Genomic DNA, 17,365 nt, shown 5'->3' with positions numbered 1-17,365 from the left:
CCCAGAGAGGCAGCTAAGGGATGAATTAAGCCTTAAATAACGAAATACAAACAAGCATATATTTTTTGTTGTTGCAACTCTGTCTTGTACAGCTCTAAGCCTCGACTTCAGCTTTCCCTACCCTGGTGCCTACCAGGTATTTTGGACTACATTTCCCAGCATTTTTGGCCACTAGCTATGCTGTCTGGGGCTGATGGGAGTTGTAACACTCACATTCTTCTACCAAGGCCTCATACCAAGACCTTACGCTTTGCTGAAGGCTATACTCTGTGTGCTGTACTATTTCATTCTGCAACAGTCTATCCTCCACTTGCTTGGTGGAAGATATCTTTCGGAAATATAACTGACAGCATTTTATCGCCAATCAAAACTGACCTCTGCAGCTGCCCTGTGTGAAACAGCAGGCTGCGGACTGAGTGAAGAGTGCCTCAGAGTGCATGCGTGCGCATTTAGACGCATGTTGCACACGAGAGACGAGATGGTTCCACCACCATTCCACACTCGGAGGTTTACCTTCAAAAGATCCTGAAGATTACAGGGCGACGAGATGCAAAAGAAGAGAGAGGCTACAGACAAGCGACACCTGCTGAAATGCCCTCTTTTGCACCTGACCACCCTACGGACAAATGAGCAATGTAGCAACCCACATGGACAAAATGTTATGGACCGAAAGGCAAAAAAATAAAGCCAGGGAGAGGTAACTGCCAAAACAGGGCTCTCCCTGGTCAGTAGGGAGGAATGCATGTAACATCTTATTGTAAAAGGAATCTGACTTTATTTTCCAGCTCCTGTTTGCCCCCAAGACCTCGGCCAGATCTACACCTCATGCCATATTGATACCATCCCATCATGGTGACGCTATATCCCTCCTGCACATTTATACCTTTGTCGCACACACACAATGACATTTGTTGCAATAGTTGGGATAATACGGAACCCAAAGCGGGAAATAATGCCAGGAAAACGGTGCATGGAATATGTCATGTGCTCTTACAGTTATCAGCGCACTTCAATATTGATAAAAAGCCCTAGTGCACTTCCAGCCCTGGTTTGGCACATGCGACTGAATTGTCTCCGGTGTGTTTCCCTTTCCTTGCGCGCATGCATAAGGGAGAAAAAGAGAGAGAAGGGAGCATGAGTTGCTGTATTGATACCATCCCATCATGGTGACGCTATATCCCTCCTGCACATTTATACCTTTGTCGTGCACACAGTGACATTTGTTGCAATAGCTGGGATAATACGGAACCCAAAGCGGGAAATAATGCCAGGAAAACGGTGCATGGAATATGCCATGTGCTCTAACAGTTATCAGCGCACTTCAATATTGATAAAAAGCCCTAGTGCACTTCCAGCCCTGGATCGGCGCATGGGCCTGAACCGTCTTAGGGATGTTTTCCTTTCTTTGCGCGCGCGCGCATGAGGGAGAGAAAGAGAGAGGAGCGAGCATGAGTCGCTGTATCCTGAGCTCATAACCTCTATTTCCTCCTTGAAACCTGGGTCATAGCGGTACTTAGCTAAATTATATAACTGCAAACAGAGTGTGACAGCTTTATTTGTAATTATACTGCATTTAAAGGGAACAAGATGAGCTTAATGAGTTAATAAAGTGGCTGTCTGTCAAAGCCCCGCTGCTTTGCATAGAAAGATCCCCGTGGTCTCTCCAGAGGCAGACAGGCCCGGCCTCATGAATATGCATCGGGGCCTGTCAAGGAGGGTGAAGGCGATTCGCCATAGCAACCGGACTGCAGGTAGCGGTTTTGAGGCCAGCTGCCCCGAGAGGTCCCAAGCGGCTTGTACAAAGTGAAGACTTGCGAGAGGCGCTCATTTTGTCTTCGGCGCACTTGACAAAACAAAGACAACTCACTCCTTTGGTCGCCTGCCACATTTTTTATTCATAAACAAGCTGTTGCCTGTACTGACATGATAAAGCTCAGAGTCTGAGGAGGCAGGCAAACATTTGAATGCAAATCCTCATCTGCTACAAATCCATACTATTGCAGGCCAGGGCAACCATTCTTCCTCTCTGCCGGGCCGGCGCCCCCTTCACACACACACACGCGCGCGCGCGCACACACATTTCCCATTTTCGGTCTCGTGCTAAGCTAGACGGGATCCTGAGGCAGTCGGCCTCAAAGTCCAGCCACAGCAGTGAAAAAAAGGACAGAAAAAGAAACTTCCCCCAAATGCTGGCAAATGTATGAAACATTTCTTTCTTTATTTGTTTATTACATTTAACAAATGTAATAAACAAATCGCCCATCTGGCTGGGTGACCAGCCAGATGGGCGATTAATAAATTTAATAATAATAATAATAATAATAATAATAATAATAATAAAAAAATATATCCCGCCTTTCCCCCCTCCTTAAGGAACTCAAGGTGGCTTACATTATCCTCCTCCTCTCCATTTTATCCTCACAACAACAGCCCTGCGAGGTGGGTTGGGCTGAGAGTCTGTGACTGGCCCAAAGTCCCCCAGTGAGCTTCCATGGCCGAGTGGGGACTAGAACCCGGATCTCCCGACTCACAGTCCAACACTCTAGCCACTACACCACACTGGCTCTCAGGAGGCCAGGATCCAATGCTGCCCATCCGCCGGCAGAACTGGCTGCAGATTCTGGTCCGTGTGCTGCCAGCCACGCCAATTCCATTCCGCAAACGGCTCCTCTTGCACGCGGAACAACGATTTAGCACTTCCGGAGGCAAGCCCCGAAATGAGTGAAGACGCTTGTTTCTGGAAGGGGGCAGGTTGGTGGTACCCCCTTCTGTGAGCCCCGCCGACCTGCCTGCTTCCAGAAACAAGTATTTCCACTAGTTTTGGGTGGCCCTGCAAGCGCTAAATCGCAATTCTGCAAACACTTGGGGCCGCTTGCAGAATGGAATTGGCGTGGCTGGTGGTGCGCAGACCAGGATCGGAAATGGCGGGGCTGGCTGTGTGTGCAAGGGCAGCACTGGATTCTGCCCGTGAATGTATAAACCGCCCCACAGTGAACGATATCAGAGTGGTGCACGATAGGGTATATAACGCCCCCCAAAACAGCAAAAGCAAATAGATCAATAAAACAGTGTCTATAAGAAAATGTTTAGGTATGTAAATAAGGCTGCCATGATCCTATGTCCGCTTCCCTGGGAGTAAGGCCTGTCGAAGACTGTGGGACATCTTTCTGAGTAAGTATACGTGGGATTGCTGGGTAAGTGAATGGCCAAACAGGCATTGCTTTAAGGTTGGTTGGGTTAAAATGTTTCAGCTTCTGCCTTTTCCTCAGTAACACAGCGTCACTGCAGAAGGCAGAAGCCGAAACGTTTAATTAAACCAATCTCTGGTTGGTAATTTACTTATGTACATATATAATTGACAGTGCAGTGTCTATTCAGCAGTCTTACTGAGTTCAGTGGGACTTACTCTCAGGTAAGCATGTATATGAATGTAGCCTTAGTGTTTTGACAGTATTCCTTGAGGATCCAGAGTCCACTTATTTGCAATGCGTTTTAGGGTGCAATCTTATGCACGTCTAAACATGCATAGGATTGCACACTTAGTTTCTAATCTGTCTCTCTTTCTCCCTCTCTCTCTCAAATAAAACTTGGCGCTGTGGGGGAATATTAAAAAAAAACTGTATGTGTGTGAAATAATATGCTTCTGCTTCTTTTGTTTTGTTTTTCAACACATCAATGTTGCTTTCCTTTCAGCATGAAATTAAAAGGTTCCTTTTTGCACAAGCAAGTTTTAAATTGTATTTTTTTTAAAGATCGGTTCGTTCTTTGTTTGCTGGTTGAATCATTCTGACGCCTCCTTTTGTAATATTCTTCCTGTTATTATGTTGTTTTTGTCTTAATTTTTAAAATAATGTTATGTACACCACCCATGTGGATGAAAGGCGGCGAACGGACTAAATACATCAATACATACATACATAAAATGATGGAATGCTACAGCAAGTGGAGATGGCTTCTGATCTGCAAGAATATGGGCAGAAAATTAGTTCTAGGTTGTTATTTTGTGGTTGGTACTGGGTATTGCCTCCAAACAAGACCCCACTGAAAGGCATGTGTGTGTGTCGGGCTGTGTCTTCTGGCTTTGAGCACCCTATTTGCAGCAATAAAGTGCTCATTTTCAGGAGGGAGACAGGATCTTTCCCCTCCATGTGTAGATGAACGTTACTATCGGGATCTTGCTTCCTCTTCTTTTTTGCAATAAGAAAAAGAGATGGGGCAGTATCCGATATGACACTACCGCTAATATAAATTACATTGCACTGGAGTAAGTGAATTCTAGCCAATAGCGCTAGCAGGTGCAATGGGTTTTGCTATTGCGTGACAGTAGGGCAATGTCATTTCTGTTAGCGGTAGCATCACATCAGATACTGCCCATGGGCCACTGCAGAAATACATGTATATCGAAAAGGCAAGAGGAAAAAAGCAGCCATTTAATGTAAACATTTGACAGTCCTGTCTGCGATAATCTTATTACTAGTGTGAAGGGATCCTCCAACCAGTTGGTAGCCAAGTGCTTTACTGTCCCTGCTCCTGTGTCTAGTAGCTGGCAAATCTTATTTTCCCACATTTCTCAATTTCCTTCTCATATTCCTCTGCTGTCTCCCTTGCTTTGATACCTAGACTGTAAGCCCACTGGGGCAGAGTCCTGTCCTCTCACTCCTCGCAGAGCACTAAATAGATGCTGCTGTATTTGTGATGATGGGGATTGTGATAATGATGATAACTAGAAGGATATTGTTAAGTCTTGCTGCTTTTGATGTGGCTTACTCCCACATAAGTGTGCATGGGGATGTACGGATTGTGTAAAATCTGTTCCATCTTTGTTTTGAGGATTGTCAGGCACCTTTCGTTCTGTTGTCTATCGACGGAATCAATTTTTTTTTCAGTTTCCAATTTTATGCAAATGTGCATTTGCACAAATGCACAGTCACAGAAATTCGCATGGGTGAAAATGCACAAATTCCCTCCAAATGCGTTTTCCCACGCTTTAGCCTATGGGGGAAATGCAAATTTTTGGCTGTTTTTTTAAAATTTTGCGTATTTTTCTACTGCAAAACTTGCTCCAAATTCAGGACAGGTAGAAATCCAGTTCGCAAGTCTGCAGAATCTTCCTGAAAGGGGAAAAGCTGGTCTGGTGCAGAATTCGTGGGTCGGATTCATGAAAATCTGAAATCCTTTGGTTCTGTTGCGGATTTCCTTGAAATCCCTACGTAGGATTTCAAACTGAGCTTTCTAAATATTGTGGACAGAGCTCCGTCATATTATGAGCAACCCGTGAATACTAAACATGGGTAGCAAGTTCAGGTACGATGCCCAGAATGATTGGCAAGTCCTCCGTCCACTGTCATCTCTCATTGTGCCTTTCTGGAGGAGGTGGAGTGTTCTGGCAGCAGTGATCCGATCGATGCTGGGCCCTCTGGTTGTGGACAGGAGTTGAGGGTTAATCCTAATCTATATTGACCGCTCACTTCTACGTCTGCCAATTTGCATCAGAACCTTGTCTTACGCAATGATGCAGGCCTGTCCTATTCTCTCCCATGAATCTATAATCAGCGAGGGGTGGTGGAGAAATCCTGGCTTTCTCGTTAATGTCCATCCCGATGAAAGGCGTGCTGATCTACCAGAGAAGTGCCGGGATGCGTCTGTCTTAATATTTATCCACTTTCATCTCTAATCTGCTTAGCCTCTGAAAATGCCTCTTGCGCGGGCAGCGGGGGTGGGAAGCGGAAGGCGGACACTGATTCATAATTTACGGGTGGCTTGTATTTTGGGATCCCTGACCATAAAGATGAGAACACTTCTCGCGGGCGGAGGTTGTCCATGTTTTCTTTTTCTGGTGATGGCAGAATTGCAGGTGCGAACAGACTTCCGTCAGTTCTGCATTCAGTTCCAAAAACGCGGGTCTAGGGGAAAACAAAGAACAAAAAACAGGGAAGGGGGACTCTGGATGCAATAAAGAGCAGAGGCACTTTTGTGGGTTTTGGCGATGGGTGGGCAAGCTAAATTTGACCCATATGATGCTCTGTAGTGGCGCCGTAGTACTCCATGGGTGAAATTTAGCTTGCAAACAAGCTAACTCTAGCTCTACGCAGATCATTCTTTTGGGGGTAACCCCCCACTATTTTCCTTGGTGGGGGCTGCATGCCCACTGCTGTTATAGGACCCAGTTTTTAGCCTCTCCCCCGAGTCTGAGGTACCCTCTGTCCCATTAAGTTGGCCTTATCTTCTGCAGCCACCATGCATCCTGAGACCTACTGGAAGCGAAGCCATGCATTGAACTGGATGGTGCTGCAGTGGCGAATAATGAAATGCGACATTGGGACCTTAGCGAGCTTCTGGAGAACTGTGGCTTTGATTTGATGTTTATTTTGAAATGCAGGCTTCTAGATCTCATGAATGCAAAGATCAGCTTCAGAAGATTTTTAAAAAAGTATTGTTTGGCTGAAGGCTTGGGAGGCTGAGGTCTGTGTGGTTGGTTTGTGCGTGTCGTGCTCTGCTGTCACCGATTTCTGATTAGCTTTGGATGGCGAGCGTTTAGGGGGCAATTTACAGCTGCACCTGACCCCGGGTTCTTTCTGCTTCCAAAAAGCCTACAAGCAAGACCCACACTGCCTGGACCGTGACTGCTGCCCATAAACATGATTTATAACAGCCCTTTAGGGAGAGACACTGCCTCTCTCAGCATCAGGTTATTTTACCAGATGGACTGTCTGTTACTCCGGCGATAAGCCCGGACAGTGACTTAGCTGATCACAAAATGCCACCTTGTATCTCCCCTTGATTCCTTCCCTCCCACGCTCCTGTGGGTTTGCTATAACTAGCCAGCTACTTGTCCAGAGGTGCCTATGTGTTCAGGAATATGCACAGATTTTATTTTATTTTCAATTGGCAAGCAAGGTATGCACTTTGTAAGGGAACGGCTGAAGTGAGGTTAAAGACAATCACAGAATTTGACACTGGGCAGAGTTCAGAAATTGTTGCTGTTATTATTTAAAAAGCATCAAGTTTCTAGTCCTTAAGCCTGAAATACGCTTGGGAATGCCTGCTGGTGACATCTCAGAAGCTGGGGGAGGACAGAAAAGGAATTCCGGTAGTGAAGAGGGGGGCAAGAGAGATTTGTTTGCTTCCCCCCATGAGTAGCAGAAGCAAAATTATGCAAAGTAAGTGCAGATGTATTTCATTTGGTGTTTTAAAAATAATACTTTTTAATATTGTGTTCTGTTTCCTTTACCTTTTTATTATTTTCTCTTTTATCGTTCACCACCCCAGAATCTGTTTAGATGTGGAATAGTATATAAATGCTGTAAATGAATGAATGAATGAATGAATGAATGTGCATGATTTATGTAGGTTACCCTGACACTGAAGATGGGGAGGCAGAGCTGATCCATGAAGATTACCTAGTCCAGAGCTAGGTAGCCAGGTGCCAGATTTTTGGACTACAACTCCCAGAATCCTTGGCCATTGGCCAGGCTGGGTGGGGCTTCTGGGCATTGTAGTCCAAAACATTTGGAGGGTGCCAGGTTGCCTACCCCTGAGTCCTAGTCAGCTAGTGAAACAACATTTGAACACAGGGCTTCCTGGTTTGCACTTTACACTGTGAAGAACTGCACAGCACTAGCTCCCATATAGAACATTGTCTCTCGCTTCCCTGCTTTAAATTATTATTATTCTCACCGAAGCTAAAGAGCAGCCTGCAGGTTTGAAATGCATGAAGATTCGCCTCTGGCTGCAGTTCTGCGGTGGGACCCATGAACGCGGATGCCTGCCCTCTCTGTGCCATTTTCAATTTCCCACAATGCCCTGGAGCACCTGAAGTAGTGTAGCTCCAAGGCATTGTGGGAAATTGAAAATAGCAGTTTAAATCTGCTGCCAGGGAAGCCCTCAGCCTAAAGGAGACACTGATCTGGGTGGAAGGTAGGACAGGCACTGACGAATGGCCAGAAAAAGAAGACAGTGATGTACATAACATTTGCATAGGTGCACATGCAAATTTAGACATCATTATTATAATTTAAATTGAAATACAGTACTTCTGAGCATAGCATGGAAGGGTATGTCCTTTGCGCTTGGCAGTTCTTGGGTAGGGGCGCAAAACTTGATCTCACCAAAGTTCTTCAAATTCCATCTTAAAGCTCGTTCCAACTGTCTCGGATTGGGAACTTTGTTTTTTTCTTGTGTGAAAATCCGTGTGTGTTTTGTGCGTATTTTTCCAAATGTACACACCAATTGTGCACACCTTTAAAATGTACGTATTCTTCTCCCATTGATGAAAGCGTCCCTGTGCGCATTTTCCAAAAGTATGCATTTTTGCATGTGCATTTTGCAAATGTATGCATGCTGGGGTCTGCGAATCACATTGCAAGTGTAGAAATGTATGGACTTAGACTACAGATTGCGTCAGAGTCCATGTTTGGTCTTGAAGATCAAAAATGGACTGAAATGAATTTCTCATACATCTAGGGATGTCTGAACCCCCCACTGTCCGGTCCAAGGGAAGGGTCTGCTGTGGGACAATTTGGGCCGCTTGGTGCCCCATGGAGTCCTCTAAAGCCCTGCCGTGTCCTCTGGAGGTGGTGCAGCGGCTCTCTGGCTTTCTTAAAAACGCGAAATGCTGGCAGCCGTTTACGGCTGTATTTAGGTAAAAGTAAGTGCTTTACGGCCACAAATGGTGTACAATATGCCATTTACGGCTGCAACTTTCCTGCGATAAGCTAATGGCAGCCACTGTGATTAGTGTATTGTGTTTTTTAGGAAGCTGGAGAGCTGCCCCGAGGGAAATCCTCCAGACCTGGAGGTAAGTGCAGCTGGTCTGCCCCGGACTCTGGAGGTTGGATTCTTTGGAATCCGGCCTCATTTGAGTCTGCGGCGGATTTCTCCAGCATCCCTACATCCATCACTAATCTCAGTGAATGGTGGGGTTCTAGTAAAAAACAAAAAAAAAAGAAGTAGATCTGATAAGCTTAATGTTTGTCCACCTCTGGTGTAGGGAATGTTTGGACCAGTATTGTTGTTGTTGTTGTTGTTATATTTATACCCCATCTTTCCCCCAATATTGGGATTCAAGGCGGCTTTACAACATTAAAAACCTGTACTGTTAAAACATATAAATAGAAATATACAAAAGTTAAAAATACAATTAAATCATCAATAGTATTAAAATTGTATAAAATATCAAAATTTTAAAACAGAGCAGCAATATAAACGTATTATTATTAAATGTAAACGCAAGCAAGGAAACAAATAAACCACACACACACACACACACACACACACACACAAATATGCCAAATAACAGGTTCCTCTTGCACCCTTACAGGACGCTCATCCTTTAGTTGCGGTGTTCATCTCTTTGCACCGAGAAAAAGCCCATTTATCCATTGACCATAGAAAATCTTGATTTCCCACATAAAAATATTAGTGTGTAGGCTTAAAATATTAACATTTGGATTGCTTTGCCCTTGGAAGCTTGTGGGGATTGGAGTTTGGCATCAGCAGTTTAGACACAGATATGGAATATCTACTTCTTTGGAAAAAAGGAAAGGAAGATGGTAAGCAGAGCGGTTTTTGAGGTGGTATGTTGCCAAAGAGAAGGGCATCTTTAAAATGGATTTGGCAGGGGGATGTGGAATGGAGAGAAGGATGGCAGGAGTTCTGCATTATTACGGTGGTCTTCTATCCTGCCGGGTTTCCACAGACTAAACTAAATGGTTCTAATAACACAAGGGCTTGGGCCCTGTCTGGCTAATGCCTGTGAGATTTCCTGACTTTGCTCTCCAATTCCTAAAAGATGTTTGCATGAAAGGATTGTAAGCTGCCCACTAGAGGTTGGAATTTACGATAGAGGCATTAAAGAGGAGAAATACCCAGGGCTGCGTCGACACTTTAAGCAGGAATAAATGTGTTCTCCCCCTCCTCCAGATCATATCAAACGGCTGCATTTCCAAAAATCCGGAAGACTAACTGTCTACTTGTGGGTTTAGGCAGTGATGGCAGAACAACCCCTCCTGCCATCTCAGATGGAGAAACTGGCTCCATATTTATGAGCTGTCCTGGCTCGTGTTCGGATTCAGCTCATCTGTTTTTGGAGAGTTCTTCTGCAGCTTATACTATTGGCAGGGCTGGCCTTGAGGCTCGGCATGGTCAGGCACTTGCTGAGGGCCCACCCTCCAGCAGGGGGCCCACAGATTACAGCCCCCCCTCTCCACCATTGCAACCTACCTCTTGCTCTGGCCCAGGCAGTGTTGCTGGTAGGACAGGGAAGCAGGAGATGCCACGGCTGACTTGCTCTCCGGCTCTCTGCTTGTCAAGTAAACAAGTGGGAGCCATGATGAGGAAGAGGAGGATGAAGAGAAGCTGGTGACCATGGCCGTGAAGAGGCAGACTCACTGAGGGAGGGGGGCCATTAAAACTGTTTGGCCAAAGCCCCCCCCCCCATTTGTAGCCGGCAGTGAATGCTGGCACCTGAACTCTGATGGTGCATTTCATGTCTAAAGCCAAAGCACTCTGGGCGGTTCACACGAATTACAACCCCCAAATGCATAAAACATAAAACATAATATAAAATCTTTAGCATACCAAATTTAAAAACAATTTAAAACAGTTATCCTGCCCATGCAGTTACAACGAAATACCAGGGCTTGGTAACAACTGACATGAAAAACTCTGTCATATCCTATTAAATGCCTGGGAGTAGAGGAAAATCTTAACCCGGTGCCAACAAGATGACAGTGTTAGCGCCGGGTAGGGATGTCGGAGAAATCTGCAATGGAAACAAATGAGTTTGGATTTTCATGAATCCAGCCCATGGATTCCACAGTGGACTGGCTCTGTCCCTGTCGGGCAGATTCCATCAACTTGCAGACTGATGTTCTAACTTGCCCAAATCTCATCATAGAAAAATATGGAAACTAAAAAAAACTCAGCCCAAAATAAATAAATAAGGAAATAAATAAATAAATAAATAAATAAAATGATGGTGTTCAATTGGGCTTACTCCCAGTTAGGTCAAGAATAGGATTGCCATCTAACAGAGCAATCCTGTATATGTCTACTCAAAAGTAAGGCCCATTGTGTTCAAGTGGGCTTACATCCCGGTAAGTGGGTGTGGGACTGTAGCCTAACAGTGCAATCCTATGTATGTCTACGCAGAAGAAAGTCCCATTCAGTTCAATGGGGCTTACTCCCAGGTAGAGATGTATACATTCTGTAAAACCCATTCCATCTGTATTTTGCGGATTGTCAAATGCCTTCCGTTCCGTCATCTGCTCATTGACAGAATCATTTCTTTCCCAATTTCTCGAATTTGCATACATTTGGAGTTGTGCAAATTCGCACTTGCGAAAATGCACAAATCCCCCCGCCCCCATGTGCATTTTCATGCTTCAGCCTATCGGGGAAACACACATTTTCAGCTGGTGTTTTTTTACTTTGCTTATTTTTCTAAGACTAAATTTGTGTAAAATTCCGGGGGAAAAAACTGGTCTGCAAGTCCATGGAATCCGTGAGACTTGGGGAAGCTGGTCTGTTGTGGCATCTCCAGGTTGGATTCATCATTGATTCCGTTCTGGATTTCTCTGACATCCCTACTCCCAGGTAAGTCGGCATGAGAATGCAGCCCTCGTCGCCTCCCCCCACAACTAAAAATAAAAATGAAACCCCCAATCACTGTAGCTTTTTTTCCTTGGGAAGGTGCTCAAATCCTCCTTTCATTTGGTTGCCCTTTTCTGTGCCTGTGTTTCTTCGTCTAAAAGCCAGGGAATTGATCAGCTCCAAATTCTTTGATAGGTTGGACATCGGCTTGTAGCATCCTGCAAGAGTGCTTAGCGGTCACCCAGCAATGTGACCCAAGCAAGGTTTTAGAAAGAGCCGATGCCGGTGAAGGGTTACTCTCAGGAAAGCCGGTGATCACCCCTCCCTCTCTAGATCTTGCCACTCTATAAAACCCTCCCTCCGTCCCAACCCTGGGACTAAATTATTATTCTGCTCCTCGCCTTCCCAAGGAAAATAGAAGCAGCAGATTGAGGCCTGTTTTCATATTTGATGGGGGACTAGATAAATGGTAGGCAGGTTGCACTGATAAGGCCCTGCTCTGGGCATAACCTCTCTCTCAGAAAGCCGCTTACTATGCATAGAGCAGAGCTATCTGTTCAGTTGCACCTTGACACAAATATATCTGCACCTAAGATGAACCAATTCCCCCAGAAATTACAGGACTGGGGATAGCATCTGGGAGGGGTGGGGGGGTGGGGGAGGCTAAGGAGAGGAAGAAAGGCAAGAATTGTCTTTTTTTTTAAAGGGAAAAAAGAAAAAAGACCCAGCAGGACCTGTTCCACCTCTTGGCTGAGTAACCTCTCCAGTAAACATGCTTTCTCCCTCTAGTTTTTTTTTGTGTGTGGTGGTGGTGGGGGCTTCAATTTGCAGAAGTTCACTGTTTCAACGGGAGACACTTTTTCTTTGAATGATCTGGTCATGCCAGGCTCTCATTGCCATGGGGTGAATTCTTGTCTGCCACTGAAAAATAGTGACTTGTGCCCACGGGGGCTGGCAGGGCGGAAGATAGGGCAGATGTTCCATATTCTATTGAGATTGCCAGAGGAGGAGAAGATTATGTCTGGCACTCAGCAGCTGCGCATGTAGCTGGTTGTGTGTGGGATCTCTGCCATAAGAGGGTGGGGGATAGGTGGGAGGGTCACTGTCCCGCGTGCCTGCAATATAGAACCATCTCTGCTACTGATGTCTTCCATCTGATGCCCACGGGCATTAATGTGCCCACAGATCCCACCCTCGGTGTCCACCAAGCTCCTTGCCCCTCCTGACTTTTATTTTCTTGCTTAAGATTTTTAAATTTTGTCATAATGTCTGTTTTAACAGGGAGGCTAGCAGAGTTCTGCCCTCCAGTAGGGATGGCAGAGAATTCTGCCACGGATTTCAGTGAGGCCGAATGCACTGGCATCGCCCCCCCGAAATCTGTGGCAGAACGGCCTGCCCCCCTGCCCCCCTGCGGATTCCCCCCGGGCTGATGCTTACCTGGGGTGGATGTTCCGGACGGTGGCGGCGACGACGGCGACGGCGGATGGTCTTTTGACCGGCTGCCGCAGCCGCCATTTGTGTCTACTGTTTGCCATGATAGGCTACGTTAGTATTTATGTAGCCTATCACGGCAAGCAAAAAAACAACAACAAAAAAACACCAGCGTACGCAAATGGCGGCGGCTATGGCGGCCGCCATTTGCATTCCCTATTTTTCGCCGTTTTAGCCTACGTAAATATTTACGTAGGCTAAAATGGCGGGGGGAAAAGGAACGCAAATAGCACCCACTACGCTATTTGCATTCCCCGTAGGCTAAAACGACGAAAAATAGGGAACGCAAATGGCGGCCGCCGTAGCCGCTGCCATTTGCGTACGCTGATTTTTTTTTTTTGCCTGCCGTGATAGGCTACGTAAATACTTACGTAGCCTATCACGGCAGCCTGTCTGGATGCAAATGGAGGCTGCTAGAGCGGCCGCCATTTGCATCTGCACCAGTCTGTCCACGGCTGGAACTCTGGCTGCGGATGGCCCTGGCAGGCTGCTATGAGGAGCTGCCGCGGCGCGGAGCCGGCCGGGCAGGATTCTGGGGGGGAGGACTGGATCGCCTCCCCCCCATCAAGGATTCAGGGGGGAGGGACGGAGTGCCTCCCCCCCACTGTGAATCACATCCGTGAAAAGGTAAGTGACTTTCGTACATCCCTACCCTCCAGCACCGACTTTATTTGGCTTCGAAAGAGTGCTTTTGTGTTTCAGAGCTCAGACCCCAGCCACACATAACTTTACTTTGTTCTTAGGTTCTTGGCTTTTACTTTAGTCTCACCAGTTTTCCTTCTGGGAAATGAATGTTTTGTGACTGGCCACGCCCACCATGGCAGCCATTTTACGAATGGGCAAGTACCTCCCATCATGTTCCCCAGCCTTGACCTGTTCTCTGGCTCTGAAGAGGACTCAAAGGCAGAGAAGCCTCCCTCCATTAATCCAATCCCTGCTATGCCAGGGCCTTCTGGGCTGGAGGATGTGCCTCTACCTGACTCCTCAAATGCAGAGCACACTTCCCAATAACAGCTGTCACCACCACCACCCCGTAGGAGTCAGCAGCTAGAAATCAGGCAGTAGCCCTTTAAGAAGCAAACTGGTTCTTTGGGGGGGGGGTGGAGCTGAGGGGGTGGAGCTATAAAGGTCTTGAGCTGTTGGCCTTTATAAGGCTTCAGAAAGCCTTTGACTGTTGCTGAGTCAACAGCTTCCCTTGCTCAGCTTGAGTCTCAGCTGACTTGGAGCTTGCCAAGGTCCTGGAAGACCCTTCTGGGTCTAACTTGCCTGCCTATCCAGAGCCCCCAAACTGGCCTGGCCTGACTTGCCAAGTCCTTGCCTGTACGTGCCTTGCTGGTTTTAGTACCTCTGGGTGCCTTGAACCCAGGACACCCCCATGGCAGCCATTTTGTAAGATCCTCCATTTTGAAAGATCCTCCAAAAGGATCTCCCCAAACTGGGAGAATGGTAAATGCAGTTCAATGTAAGCAAGTGTAAAGTGATGCACGCTGGGGCAAAAAAATCCCCATATGCGTTTATCCAGTCAACGTGGGGGTAATTGAACTCGCACATTATTACAACACTTCCACATTTGGAGGCCTCCCTGATTTTATTTTCCATCTCAAGGTCACTCTGGTCTGGGGGACGATAGCACATTCCTTGCACCAAGTTAGTTTTGGAGCCTGGTATTGTCACCCACAGCGCTTCTGTGTAGGGATGTAAGAGAATTCCGCCATGGATCTCGGGGAGGCCGAATGCCAGCGCATTCGGCCCCCCGAAATCTGTGGCGGAACGGTCTGCCCCCCCGCCCCCCCCTGGGACGAGACTTACCTGCGGCGGATCTTCCTGGCGGCGGCGGCTCTGGCGGCGGTTCGGCGGTGGCGGCTGGGGTGGCCGGTCTTCTGACCGGCTGCCGCCGCTGCCATTTCCAGTTTAAAAACAAACAAACAAACAAAGACATGATAGGCTACGTAAAGATTTACGTAGCCTATCACGGCTAGGTTTAAAAAAAAAACCGTGATAGGCTATGTAAATGTTTACGTAGCCTATCATGGCTGACTTAAAAACAACAACAACAACAACGCGTGTATGCAAATGGCGGTGGCCACAGCCACCGCCATTTGCGTTCCTTATTTTGGCACGTCTTAGTCTACGTCAAGATTTACGTAGACTAAGACGGCGAAAATAAGGGGAACGCAAATAGCATTTACGTAGCCTATCACGGCTGACTGCAGGGATGCAAACGGCTATGGCTGCCACCATTTGCATCCCTGCTAGCCAGCGGCCGGATGTCCGGCTGCTGGCAGAGCTGGCTGGTGGCTCCGCAGAATCCCTGAGGAGCACAGCTGGCCAGCCAGGATTACGGGGGGGGGGAGGAACGGAGTGCCTCCCCCCAGTCCAGGATTCTGGGGGGAGGGATGGAGCGCCTCCCCCCACCACCATCAGCATAATCCACAAAAGGGAAGTGCCTTTTGTACATCCCTAAGAAGAGACTGTCCCTTTTCAGTTCTCTAGTCTTCGACACTATGCCCTCTTTGACGTACAGATGGGGATGGTGAAGAAATCCGCCACGGACTCCAATTAGGCCAGACTCTTTAGAATCCGGACACCTGGAGTCCGTGGCGGAACGGACTGCTCCCCCCCCGCCACCCTGCGAACTAAGGTCGGGACAGACTCTACCTGGCGCCGGCCGGTCCGGGTCCGTCCTCTTCATTCCACAGGCGGCCGCAGCCCAGCAGCGGACGCAAATGGCATCTGGCATAATGGACGCCATTTGTGTCCCTGCCCTTTGCTATGATTGGCTACATAAATATTGGCTACGTAAATCGGCTGCGGCTGGCCCTGGCTGGCAGCTCTGTGGACTCGTTGTGGAGTGGAACCGGCCAGGGAGGATTCTGGGGTGAGGGACGGATCGCATCTCCTCCCCCAGCGGACCCCGGAGTGGACTGGTAAGTGGGGTTCGTACACCCTTACGTACAGAGCAATGCCTCCCTCAGCATGACCTTCCGCGCCCTTCCTGTGGAGTTTATATCCAGAGATGTTTCCAGCAACAATATATAGTTGTGAGCTATCCCTGTTGTAATGCAAAGGATTCTGGGGTGGCTTGATCTTGAATGGGCAGTTGAGACCCACGAGCTTTACAAAAGATGGAGATGGAAACTGCCGGAAGTGGTTTGTTGATATGGCACAACACCGCTGTGTTGGACTCTCCTTGGGGCTCTGGCTACGGCAACTGTCATGACAACCGTCCGCACCTCAAAATGGACCACTGGACCATTATTTCAATCATAATCATTAGCACATGCACATTTCATCCAAAGCTGTGTGCTGTTTTGCCCTGTTTTTTGGCAATGAATTGCTCATCCCATTGACCACCCCATCTGCAACACTGGCTACAGGCCAGCATCCTCCACCACGCTTGAGGGTGGCAGTCAGCTACCTTAGCGTGTGCAAGGCAGCAACAGCTCACTGTCTTTCCTTCCCTCTCCCTCCCCAGCCAGGATAAGTAGCACCTGGGCGAGGAGGGCCTTTGGTGCCCACCGCCCCGAAGTCAGTTTTGCAGGGCTGCCCAGAGGATTTATGGGGCCTGGTGCAGGTGTGATGTCCATCAAGAATGACATTGCTCAAAACCTCGGCCTCTCAGCCACTGGGCTACAGTTTGCCCAAGCCAAGCTTCGAGAAGCAGTGGCCGTGCCCTCTGCGACACAGCAGAACTGTCACAGCTTTTTCTTACACTATTTTGGTTTTGTGGCAGTTCCTATCTTTCGGTAAGCAGTCTTTATTTTAGAATATCCATTACTTTTATCGTTAAAACTAATAAAGTTAAGTGATAAATAAAAAAGGGTATCATGCTGACTTCTTACAGCTTACGGCTCTATTTTATTATTATTTATGTACTGCCTATAGTGTCTACGGCATTTGAAGCGCTCAGCGCTCGGTGACGTTGCCTCAAAGTAAAGCTGTGTTCCCCTGATTTTTACCTTGCGCAAATGACATCAAAGTGGAAATGGGAAAAGAAACGTACTTGGAAGTTAATTGAAGGAAGATCGTTTTTGGTGTTAGTACCCAAACAGCCTGTAGACCCTTGAACGAAATGGACACTTACCTTTTGCCACCCTCGCTCACTGCAGACAGTATGTTCAAAAACACACACACTGAACTCAGCTCGATGCCCTCTCAGCCCAGCTCGACGCCCCTTCGACTCAGCTTGTCGCTCCCCTCAGCTCGGCGTGCCGGGCGACCGCCCAGCTTGCTCACCCCTAAGGCCAGCTCTGCCCTCAGCCTTTGCTGCTTGAGGCGGCTG

This window comes from Heloderma suspectum, chromosome 16 (assembly GCF_057233095.1).
Source record: "Heloderma suspectum isolate Gila_16-S chromosome 16, 16-S_ref, whole genome shotgun sequence".
NCBI lineage: Eukaryota > Metazoa > Chordata > Lepidosauria > Squamata > Helodermatidae > Heloderma > Heloderma suspectum.
The sequence above is the reverse complement of the archived record's forward strand: the minus strand, read 5'-3'. Positions refer to the sequence as shown.